Source organism: Procambarus clarkii, chromosome 26, assembly GCF_040958095.1.
Source record: "Procambarus clarkii isolate CNS0578487 chromosome 26, FALCON_Pclarkii_2.0, whole genome shotgun sequence".
Classification (NCBI taxonomy): domain Eukaryota; kingdom Metazoa; phylum Arthropoda; class Malacostraca; order Decapoda; family Cambaridae; genus Procambarus; species Procambarus clarkii.
In genome coordinates this window covers 35,431,024-35,443,929 of record NC_091175.1, presented here as the reverse complement: position 1 = coordinate 35,443,929, position 12,906 = coordinate 35,431,024, and the positions used below count along the sequence as shown (strand labels likewise).

The 12,906-nt window shown below is 37.0% G+C and overlaps 1 pseudogene; it reads right to left on the bottom strand.

Annotated features, from left to right (window-relative positions):
* Window positions 1–6,956: 6,956 nt before the first annotated feature.
* On the bottom strand, window positions 6,957–7,925 carry LOC123756952 (DNA-directed RNA polymerase II subunit RPB3-like; annotated as a pseudogene).
* Window positions 7,926–12,906: the final 4,981 nt, after the last annotated feature.

Genomic DNA, 12,906 nt, shown 5'->3' with positions numbered 1-12,906 from the left:
AAGCATTTGGCACTGAGTTCTCCCACATAACAGGGCTTGATGAAAGAATGCGAGAGGTCCCTTACTATCTCATTGCTTAGAGAGGAATTGAGTTCTGGTTGGTAAAATTCCCACGAATTCCTACCTCTTTAAGGACTCTGAAGTATGGTGTAGTGGATACAGTGCATAACTCCCTCCTTGATGGCCAGTGTTCGAATCCCCTGGTGGGCTGAGTGTCTAAAAAGTTATAAATTTCAACTTGTGGTTATAAGCAAGTCTGTGCATTAAGCATTTGGCGCTGAGTTCTACCACATTACAGGGCTTGATGAAAGAACGCGAGAGGTCCCTCACTATCCCATTGCCTGGAGAGGAATTGAGTTCTGGTTGGTTTAATACCCCAGAATTCCTACCTTTTTAAGGGCTCTGAAGTATGGTGTAGTGGATATGTTGCATACCTGCCACCTTGATGGCCAGTGTTCGAGTCCCCTGGTGGGTTGAGTGTCTAAAATGTTGTAAACATACTCTTGTGGTTATAAGGAAGATTGTGCACTAAGCATTTGGCACCGAGTTCTCCCACATAACAGGGCTTGATGAAAGAATGCGAGTTGTCCCTCTCTATCTCATTGCCAAGAGAGGAATGGAGTTCTGGTTGGTTAAATTGCCCAGAACTCCTACCTCTTCAAAGGCTCTGAAGAATGGTATAGTGGATATAGTGAGTAACTGCCATAATGATGTCAAGTGTTCGAGTCCCCTGGTGGGTTGAGTGTCTAAAAAGTTTATATTTATAAATATATATATATATATATATATATATATATATATATATATATATATATATATATATATATATATATATATATATATATATATATATATATGCAACAATGATCACAAAAACACTGATCCAAGTATGCAGAATAACCACATATGAAAAATAGAAAATGCTTAACGCGTTTTCGGCTAATTCGCCTTCATCAGAGCAAAGTAGAATGAGGATAAGATTGCTGATCAGACCTTTATATCCGCCTGGGCAGATCACCTGACCACCAAAAATAAGTGGAGGAAAGGAATTATAAGAAAGAAGGTAATTGCAGAAGGCCTATTGGCCCATACAAGGCAGCTCCTATTAATATCTCCAAGTGCCATACGTGTTTAAATGCACAATATAGCACGTCAAAACAATATAGCAATCATTTAAACACGTATGGCACTTGGAGATATTAATAGGAGCTGCCTTGTATGGGCCAATAGGCCTTCTGCAATTACCTTCTTTCTTATAATTCCTTTCCTCCACTTATTTTTGGTGGTCAGGTGATCTGCCCAGGCGGATATAAAGGTCTGATCAGCAATCTTATCCTCATTCTACTTTGCTCTGATGAAGGCGAATTAGCCGAAAACGCGTTAAGCATTTTCTATTTTTCATATGTGGTTATTCTGCATATATATATATATATATATATATATATATATATATATATATATATATATATATATATATATATATATATATATATATATATATATATATATATATATATATATATATATATATATATATATATATATATATATATATATATATATATATATATATATATATACATATATGTGTGTGTATATCACGAAAATAAACACGTGATTAAGAATGTGACAATGTCAGACCACGGAGGAAAAATGAAACAGGAAATTTCCTTAAGTACTTTCGTATATTAACTTCTGAAGATGTATTTAATATACGAAAGTACTTAAGGAAATTTCCTGTTTCATTTTTCCTCCGTAGTCTGACATTGTCATATATATATATATATATATATATATATATATATATATATATATATATATATATATATATATATATATATATATATATATATATATATATATATATATATATAAATATATATATATATATATATTTATTATTAAATATGACCGAAAAAGTAAGATTAATAATTCTAACACGAATTTTCTCAATCTTTCGTACATTTCTTTTCACTGTTGGAGGTAAATCAAAAATCAATTCTCCAAAATTCATTTTTATTTCTAGTCTGATGCGACACGAGCGCGTTTCGTAAAACTTATTACATTTTCAAAGACTTTAGTTTACAAATACACAACTGAATAGAACTTACGCATCTCCGATTTTATATCTACATTTTAGTGAGGTGGATGGGGTGAGGTGGCATTAATAGGGTATTAATTTCATCAACACAAGACAGAACAAGAGGTGGCATTAATAGGGTATTAATTTCATCAACACAAGACAGAACACGAAACAATGGGTATTGAATAGAAGTGTTTGTAGAAAGCCTATTGGTCCATATTTCTTGATGCTTCTATATTGGAGCGGAGTCTTGAGGTGGGTAGAATATAGTTGTGCATTAATTGGCTGTTGATTGCTGGTGTTGACTTCTTGATGTGTAGTGCCTCGCAAACGTCAAGCCGCCTGCTATCGCTGTATCTATCGATGATTTCTGTGTTGTTTACTAGGATTTCTCTGGCGATGGTTTGGTTGTGGGAAGAGATTATATGTTCCTTAATGGAGCCCTGTTGCTTATGCATCGTTAAACGCCTAGAAAGAGATGTTGTTGTCTTGCCTATCTACTGGGTTTTTTGGAGCTTACAGTCCCCAAGAGGGCATTTGAAGGCATAGACGACGTTAGTCTCTTTTAAAGCGTTCTGTTTTGTGTCTGGAGAGTTTCTCATGAGTCGGCTGGCCGTTTTTCTGGTTTTATAGTAAATCGTCAGTTGTATCCTCTGATTTTTTTCTGTAGGGATAACGTTTCTATTAACAATATCTTTCAGGACCCTTTCCTCCGTTTTATGAGCTGTGGAAAAGAAGTTCCTGTAAAATAGTCTAATAGGGGGTATAGGTGTTGTGTTAGTTGTCTCTTCAGAGGTTGCATGGCGTTTCACTTTCCTTCTTATGATGTCTTCGACGAAACCATTGGAGAAGCCGTTGTTGACTAGGACCTGCCTTACCCTACAGAGTTCTTCGTCGACTTGCTTCCATTCTGAGGTGTGGCTGAGAGCACGGCCGACATATGCGTTAACAACACTCCTTTTGCACCTGTCTGGGCAGTCGCTGTTGGCATTTAGGCACATTCCTATGTTCGTTTCGTTAGTGTAGACTGCAGTGTGGAAACCTCCGCTCTTTTCCATGACTGTTACATCTAGAAAGGGCAGCTTCCCATCCTTTTCCATCTCGTAAGTGAAATGCAGCACGGAACTCTGCTCAAATGCCTCCTTCAGCTCCTGCAGATGTCTGACATCAGGTACCTGTGTGAAAATGTCGTCAACATACCTGCAGTATATGGCCGGTTTCAAGTCCATGTCGACTAGGACATTTTGCTCGATGGTACCCATGTAGAAGTTTGCAAACAGGACACCTAGGGGAGAACCCATGGCGACCCCATCTACTTGCTTATACATGTGCCCATCGGGGCTCAAGAAGGGTGCCTCTTTAGTGCAAGCTTGGAGTAGTTTCCTCAGAATATTTTCTGGTATGTCAAGAGGAGTACAGGCTGGATCACGATACACTCTGTCGGCTATCATCCCGATTGTCTCGTCCACAGGTACGTTGGTAAACAGCGATTCTATGTCCAACGAGGCTCTTATCCCTGTGGCCCGTGTGCCCCGCAGTAAGTCAACAAATTCCTTTTGAGACTTCAGGCTGAAGGCGCAGGGAAGATAAGGAGTCAGCAGGCCGTTGAGTCGCTTCGCCAGTCTGTACGTGGGTGTGGGTATCTGGCTAATGATTGGCCGAAGTGGGTTTCCAGGCTTGTGTGTCTTGACATTTCCATACGCATATCCAGGTTTATATTCCCCAATGATCTTTGGCAGGTGGAGTCCGGATTTCTTGGCGTTCACAGTTTCGATCAGTTTGTTGACCTTTGCTTTTAATTCGGCTGTAGTGTCCTTCGTTACCCTTTGGAACTTAGTTTGGTCAGAGAGTATGATGTTCATTTTCGCCAGATATTCGTCTTTTTTAAGAATGACATATATTGGCGACTTGTCACCTCTCCTGACAACTATCTCCTTGTTCTCACGAAGGCTTTTAGCTGCCGCTTTGAGCTCGGGGGACAGTATGGTGCTTCTGTAATTGCCTCGATTCTTTCCTCCTTCTGCAATAAGTTCTGCTTGTAAGGTATCTTTGGTAGTGACCTTCTTTTGTGTCTCGAGGTCGAATATGTCGTCCAACAGAATTTCCAACTCTACTTTCCGGGCCATCTCACTCGGTCTGGACATAACATGACAGTTTATGCCCAGATTTAGGAGAGAGACTTGGTCCTCAGTGAGGTTAATTCCTGCAAGGTTCAGGAAGCCATCTCTTGGTCGTGGAATTGCCATAGGTCCTCCATATAATGTTGTTAGTTTCTTGATAATCCTTGTTTCAGTGCTGAGGTGATGTTGGTCTGTGAGGATGTCGAGGTGTTGTTCAATGCGGGTACGGATACTTTCGTCGATGTTGCTATTTCTCCACTCGTTTGTAGCATGAAGTAGTTGCGTTTTGTTGTCTTTGATTTCATTCTCTGCCTTGTATATCTGATCACGAATCAGATCCTGGCGATATTTTATCGTGAAGGCTTGATTCCTTGCTGCTGGGTCGTGTGCTTTAATATTAGTATATTTTGGTAGCAGTCTTTCCTGTAGACATATATTATTAAATATGACCGAAAAAGTAAGATTAATAATTCTAACACGAATTTTCTCAATCTTTCGTACATTTCTTTTCACTGTTAGAGGTAAATCAAAAATCAATTCTCCAAAATTCATTTTTATTTCTAGTCTGACGCGACACGAGCGCGTTTCGTAAAACTTATTACATTTTCAAAGACTTTAGTTTACAAATACACAACTGAATAGAACTTACGCATCTCCGATTTTATATCTACATTTTAGTGAGGTGGATGGGGTGAGGTGGCATTAATATTAACCCTATTAATGCAACCTCACCCCATCCACCTCACTAAAATGTAGATATAAAATCGGAGATGCATAAGTTCTATTCAGTTGTGTATTTGTAAACTAAAGTCTTTGAAAATGTAATAAGTTTTACGAAACGCTCTCTTGTCGCGTCAGACTAGAAATAAAAATGAATTTTGGAGAATTGATTTTTGATTTACCTCCAACAGTGAAAAGAAATGTACGAAAGATTGAGAAAATTCGTGTTAGAATTATTAATCTTACTTTTTCGGTCATATTTAATAATATATGTCTACAGGAAAGACTGCTACCAAAATATACTAATATATATATATATATATATATATATATATATATATATATATATATATATATATATATATATATATATATATATATATATATATATATATATATATATATATATATATATATATATATATATATATATATATATATATATATATATATATATATATATATATATATATATATATATATATATATATATATATATATATATATATATATATATATATATATATATATATATATATTTGCCTCTGCCTTGCCGCGAATACACCTGTATTCGGTGGAGATTGGGGCAGAGAGGTGGAGAGCCATGGCAATTCAGAGGGCCTGCGGTGTGAGACTGGTGCCGGTTGCTGACATTGAGGTTGCTATATATATATATATATATATATATATATATATATATATATATATATATATATATATATATATATATATATATATATATATATATAAATATATATATATATATATATATATATATATGTATATATATATATATATATATATATATATATATATATATATATATATATATATATATATATATATATATATATAGCAACCTCAATGTCAGCAACCGGCACCAGTCTCACACCGCAGGCCCTCTGAATTGCCATGGCTCTCCACCTCTCTGCCCCAATCTCCACCGAATACAGGTGTATTTGCGGCAAGGCAGAGGCCAACAGGTACGGACGGCATGGCCTTCTCTGCCAAAGGGCAGGAGGATGGCATGCAAGACACGGCGAGGTCAATGACATTATTAAGAGAAGCCTTACCACAGCCGGTTGTCCAGCAGAGAGAGAACCCTAATGTCCCACAACTCTGATGAGCCTGTTGGTTGCCCAGACGGAATCACGGTGATCCCCTGGACGAATGGTAGACAGTTGGTGTGGGACTACACTTGCGTTTATACTTTAGCCAATACCTACGTTGACTTCAGTGCTACACAAGCAGGAGGAGCTGCCTATCACCGGGAAGCAGTCAAGTCACGTAAATATAGAGACCTTTAGCACCACTACAACTTTGTCCCCATTGCCTCAGAGACACTTGGTGCATGGGGTAAAAGTGCTGCTAGCTTTTTGAAGGAGTTGGGGTCTAAGCTAATCGAAACAACTAGAGACCGTAGCGCTCTCAGTTTCCTTTTTCAGCGCCTTAGTGTGGCAATCCAGAGAGGAAATGCTCACTGCATCCATGGTTTCTGCCCGCCATCTGAGGAGCTGGAGGAGCTATACAACTTGTGACAAGCAGCCTTGTACCATGCATGTAATCAATATTGTAACTTTTTTGTGTAATGACTTTTTCAAATAAAGTTACATAAATATACACACATACCAAAAGAATAAGGATGGTTATCTTGAGGTTATCTTGAGATGATTTCGGGGCTTTAGTTTCCCCATGGCCCGGTCCTCGATCAGGCCTCCACCCCTAGGAAGCAGCCCCGTGACAGCTGACTTTCACCCAGGTACCTATATTACTGCTAGGTAACAGGGGCATAGGGTGAAAGAAACTCTGCCCACTGTTTCTCGCCGGTGCTCGGGATCGAACCTGGGACCACAGGATCACAAGTCAAGCGTGTTGTTCGCTCGGCCGACCGACTCCCGACTCTTGGTCAGGATCTCTAGTATGCCAGAGAACTGCACAATTGATGGCAACTTTCAGACATTACACACACATTAGAGATGTTAGCTACAGAAAGCCACAAGGGGGCCCCCCCCAGAAATATAGCCACATAATCACAGAAAACATGTAATATTTGATACAAATGCTTCTTATTAACAATCTTCCTAAATTTTTCAGTGTTTGTGACCTGATTTCTTTCACAAGCTGGTAAAATAAACTTGCATCTTATTTGTAAAGACACCTAACCAAAAAATACTAATCCTGTTGTGTTCTAAAATTATTTAAAATAATATGAATGAACGAATGAATACTGACAAATATAATTGGTAAAGTATTGGATGTGAATGAACTTTTTAATTGATGGCCAATGCATCTGACTGAGCCTCCATACTTAACTGGTTCTGCAAATCTGAGAGTTTCTTCTTAAGAGCTGCAATCCCCATCATTGCAATATTCTCTGGCTTAAGAGCTCCTGCACTCTCAATATTGTAATAGTACTTGTTGGGTTTGGCTGTTGGATCAAACTCTGCCTGGGGTGTATTTTCATCGAAGGTTGAGTATTCACTTTTGGGCCATTCTTCTGGCTTTGGGAGAAGCGTATGCCTCTGAGCGTTGTCTGGGTCGTAGTCAAAGGCTACACTGATTGTGGGGTTCTACTTTGCATGCTCCTTGCCAAATCCTTTAACAGCATAAGCTCGGAGTCTTAATGACTGACCTTTGCGAAGCTTAACTATAAGAATATCATCAGGTTCACCATATTCACTAGCTTCATCCTCACGGTGGCGTGAGGTGACTGGTATTACTCTGGCATCTGATGACTTGAGATCTGCCGTGGTGATTTGACGTGTATGGTCATCCTGACACGTGACATCTAAAGTAAACACTACTGAACATTCTGGGCAATAGTCTGTGCATAAGCAGTCCCTTGGGCCTTTCATCTGTTCAACACGCTCATCAGATGTGAAAGGAATGAGACCAATGCGATGTGCAATGAACTCGTCACTCAAGACTGTAGAATTCTCCTCGAGTTGAACCCAATCAATGGGTTCAATTGGGTAAAGGTAGTAGGAGAAGAAAATATCAAAGTGTTCAGTGAGGATCCACAAGGTATTCAATATAATATATATATATATATATATATATATATATATATATATATATATATATATATATATATATATATATATATATATATATATATATATGTATATATATATACATATATATATATATATATATATATATATATATATATATATATATATATATCTATATCTATATCTATATCTATATATATATATATATATATATATATATATATATATATATATATATATATATATATATATATATATATATATTTCATTGAATATGACCGCATATTCTGTATTTATTATTTTCTGGTTTAGGGCTTCTATCCCTCTAACTATTTTCTTAGCATCAGGGCTTAATTGGAATAGGAGTTCTCCAAAACTCATTTTCGTACTTTTAAGGTGAAGAAAAGAAGTGATTTACTATAGAGTGTATTACACTTATTTGTATAATTTGCACGACGTTTCGAACCTCCATGGTTCATTCTCAAGTGAACAATCTTACAATACTAGTTGATTTTATACCCGCATTAGGTCAGGTGATAATACAATGAAGGTGAAAAACATGGGGGGATACATAAGGGATAAACATAGGGGCTGCAGAAGGCTTATTGGCCCATACGAGGCATCTCCTATCTAAACACAAAGATTAATCCAGTGTAATTGGCCTGTTATGTTGGACATTGTCTTCTGTGTTGGCATCGATATGTTCTTGTCTTATATGTTCCAGAAAATATGTTCCAGAAAATAATAAATACAGAATATGCGGTGATATTCAATGAAACATGTTTGAAAGAAAACCTGCTGCCAGTATACACCAATATATATATATATATATATATATATATATATATATATATATATATATATATATATATATATATATATATATATATATATATATATATATATATATATATATATATATATTTTAATATAATGGAAGGGAGTACCACCTCTAGCTGGAAGAAGGGGGACCCATAGCCTCGGAGGAAACCACGCATAACGCATTAGAGGGAATGTTTAGATCCCCTCCAATACAGTTTCTGTGTGCTTTTCTCCTACCACCCCCTTCCTTTTTTATTTTTTGTGCTTTATTATGCATTTGATGGTTACAAGATATACATGGGTTGATACAAAAATAATAATGCAAAAAGGTGCTTAAAGGTTATGGATCTCTTGAAAAACACAACAATGGGAAACATTGATGAATGTCACAGACGGGTTCGATCATTGTTGCAAGTCAAACACTTCTTCGAATTCCTCTGAAGTTGGACTAGTGCCCAAGACGCAACAGGCATTTCCCCTCTGAATCGCAACACTGAGGCGCTGGAACAAGAAACTTTTTGCTCTCTGGTCTTTTGTAGCGGTGATCAATTTGTCCCCCAATTCCTTCAGGAACTTCAATGCACATTTTCCCCACGAACCGAGGGTCTCCGAGCCGATCGGAACAAAGCTGTAGCAGTGTGCTAGACCTCTGTATTTAATAATTTTCTGCGATTCCCTGAAAGAAGCAGCACCACCGCTTTCACGTGTGCTGTAGTGGAGGTATATTTTATATTTTATTAGATATATTTATATATAGATATATTTTATATCTATATATATATCTATATCTATATATATCTATATATATATATATATATATATTTATATATATATATATGACCGAAAAAGTAAGATTAATAATTCTAACACGAATTTTCTCAATCTTTCGTACATTACGCTTCACTGTTGGAGGTAAATCAAAAATCAATTCTCCAAAATTCATTTTTATTTCTAGTCTGACGCGACACGGGCGCGTTTCGTAAAACTTATTACATTTTCAAAGACTTTAGTTCACAAATACACAACTGAATAGAACTTACGTATCTCCGATTTTATATCTACATTTGAGTGAGGTGGATGGGGTGATGTGGCATTAACACAAGACAGAACAAAATGTGGTATTAATAGGGTATTAATTTCATCAACACAAGACAGAACACGAAGCAATTGATATTGAATAGAAGTGTTTGTAGAAAGCCTATTGGTCCATATTTCTTGATGCTTCTATATTGGAGCGGAGTCTTGAGGTGGGTAGAATATAGTTGTGCAATAATTGGCTGTTGATTGCTGGTGTTGACTTCTTGATGTGTAGTGCCTCGCAAACGTCAAGCCGCCTGCTATCGCTGTATCTATCGATGATTTCTGTGTTGTTTACTAGGATTTCTCTGGCGATGGTTTGGTTGTGGGAAGAGATTATATGTTCCTTAATGGAGCCCTGTTGCTTATGCATCGTTAAACGCCTAGAAAGAGATGTTGTTGTCTTGCCTATATACTGGGTTTTTTGGAGCTTACAGTCCCCAAGTGGGCATTTGAAGGCATAGACGACGTTAGTCTCTTTTAAAGCGTTCTGTTTTGTGTCTGGAGAGTTTCTCATGAGTAGGCTGGCCGTTTTTCTGGTTTTATAGTAAATCGACAGTTGTATCCTCTGATTTTTGTCTGTAGGGATAACGTTTCTATTAACAATATCTTTCAGGACCCTTTCCTCCGTTTTATGAGCTGTGGAAAAGAAGTTCCTGTAAAATAGTCTAATAGGGGGTATAGGTGTTGTGTTAGTTGTCTCTTCAGAGGTTGCATGGCTTTTCACTTTCCTTCTTATGAAAAGCCATGCAACCTCTGAAGAGACAACTAACACAACACCTATACCCCCAATTAGACTATTTTACAGGAACTTCATTTCCACAGCTCATAAAACGGAGGAAAGGGTCCTGAAAGATATTGTTAATAGAAACGTTATCCCTACAGACAAAAATCAGAGGATACAACTGTCGATTTACTATAAAACCAGAAAAACGGCCAGCCTACTCATGAGAAACTCTCCAGACACAAAACAGAACGCTTTAAAAGAGACTAACGTCGTCTATGCCTTCAAATGCCCACTTGGGGACTGTAAGCTCCAAAAAACCCTGTATATAGGCAAGACAACAACATCTCTTTCTAGGCGTTTAACGATGCATAAGCAACAGGGCTCCATTAAGGAACATATAATCTCTTCCCACAACCAAACCATCGCCAGAGAAATCCTAGTAAACAACACAGAAATTATCGATAGATACAGCGATAGCAGGCGGCTTGACGTTTGCGAGGCACTACACATCAAGAAGTCAACACCAGCAATCAACAGCCAATTATTGCACAACTATATTCTACCCACCTCAAGACTCCGCTCCAATATAAAAGCATGAAGAAATATGGACCAATAGGCTTTCTACAAACACTTCTATTCAATATCAATTGCTTCGTGTTCTGTCTTGTGTTGATGAAATTAATACCCTATTAATACTCTTGTTCTGTCTTGTGTTGATGAAATTAATACCCTATTAATACCACATTTTGTTCTGTCTTGTGTTAATGCCACATCACCCCATCCACCTCACTCAAATGTAGATATAAAATCAGAGATACGTAAGTTCTATTCAGTTGTGTATTTGTGAACTAAAGTCTTTGAAAATGTAATAAGTTTTACGAAACGCGCCCGTGTCGCGTCAGACTAGAAATAAAAATGAATTTTGGAGAATTGATTTTTGATTTACCTCCAACAGTGAAGCGTAATGTACGAAAGATTGAGAAAATTCGTGTTAGAATTATTAATCTTACTTTTTCGGTCATATTTAATAATATATGTCTACAGGAAAGACTGCTACCAAAATATACTAATATATATATATATATATATGTATATATATATATATATATATATATATATATATATATATATATATATATATATATATATATATATAAATATATAAATATATATATATATATATATATATATATATATATATATATATGTATATCTATATCTATATCTATATCTATATATATATATATATATATATATATATATATATATATATATATATATATATATATATATATATATATATATATATATAAGTAAGGTAAGAAGATCCTTGGTAAGAAGATCACTAACTTGAAGAGGATGAACGAGAGGATTGAAGACATCGATGCTCATGATGCACTTTACCTCATAACCGGATGCTTGTCCCTCCCCAGGCTAACCTACTTTCTAAGATGTTCGCCATCTTTCAACAATATTAAATTAGAAGAGTACGACAGCTTGCTGAAATCAACACTAGATTTCAGCAAGTCACTAGATTCACTAGAAATCAACACTAGATTTCAACACTGTTGGCATTGAGGCATATTCCTATGTTTGTTTCCTTAGTGTAGACTGCAGTGTGGAAACCTCCGCTCCTTTCCATGACTGTTACATCTAGAAAGGGCAGCTTCCCATCCTTCTCCATCTCGTAAGTGAAACGCAACACAGAATTCCGTTCAAATGTCTCTTTCAGCTCCTGCAGATGTCTGACATCAGGTACCTGTTTAAAAATGTCGTCAACATTCCTGCAGTATATGGCCGGTTTCAAGTTCATGTCGACTAAGACCTTCTGTTCGACGGTACCCATGTAGAAGTTCGCAAACAGGACACCTAGGGGAGAACCCATGGCAACCCCACTTACTTGCTTATACATGTGCCCATCCTGGCTCAAGAGGAGTGTCTCATTAGCACAAGCTTGGAGTAGTTTCCTTAGAATGTTTTCTGGTATGTAAAGAGGAGTACAGGCCGGATCATGATACACTCTCTCCGCTATCATCCCGATTGTTTCATCCACAGGTACGTTGGAAAACAGTGATTCTACATCTCACGAGGCTCTTATCCCTGCGGCCCGTGTTCCCTGCAGTAAGTCAACAAATTCCTTTGGAGACTTCAGGCTGAAGGCGCAAGGGACATAAGGGGTTAGCAAGCCGTTGATTCGCTTTGCCAGTCTGTACGTGGGTGTGGGTATCTGGCTGATGATTGGCCGAAGTGGGTTTCCAGGCTTGTGTGTCTTGACATTTCCATACGCATACCCAGGTTTGTATTCCCCAATAATCTTCGGCAGGTGGAGTCCGAATTTCTTGG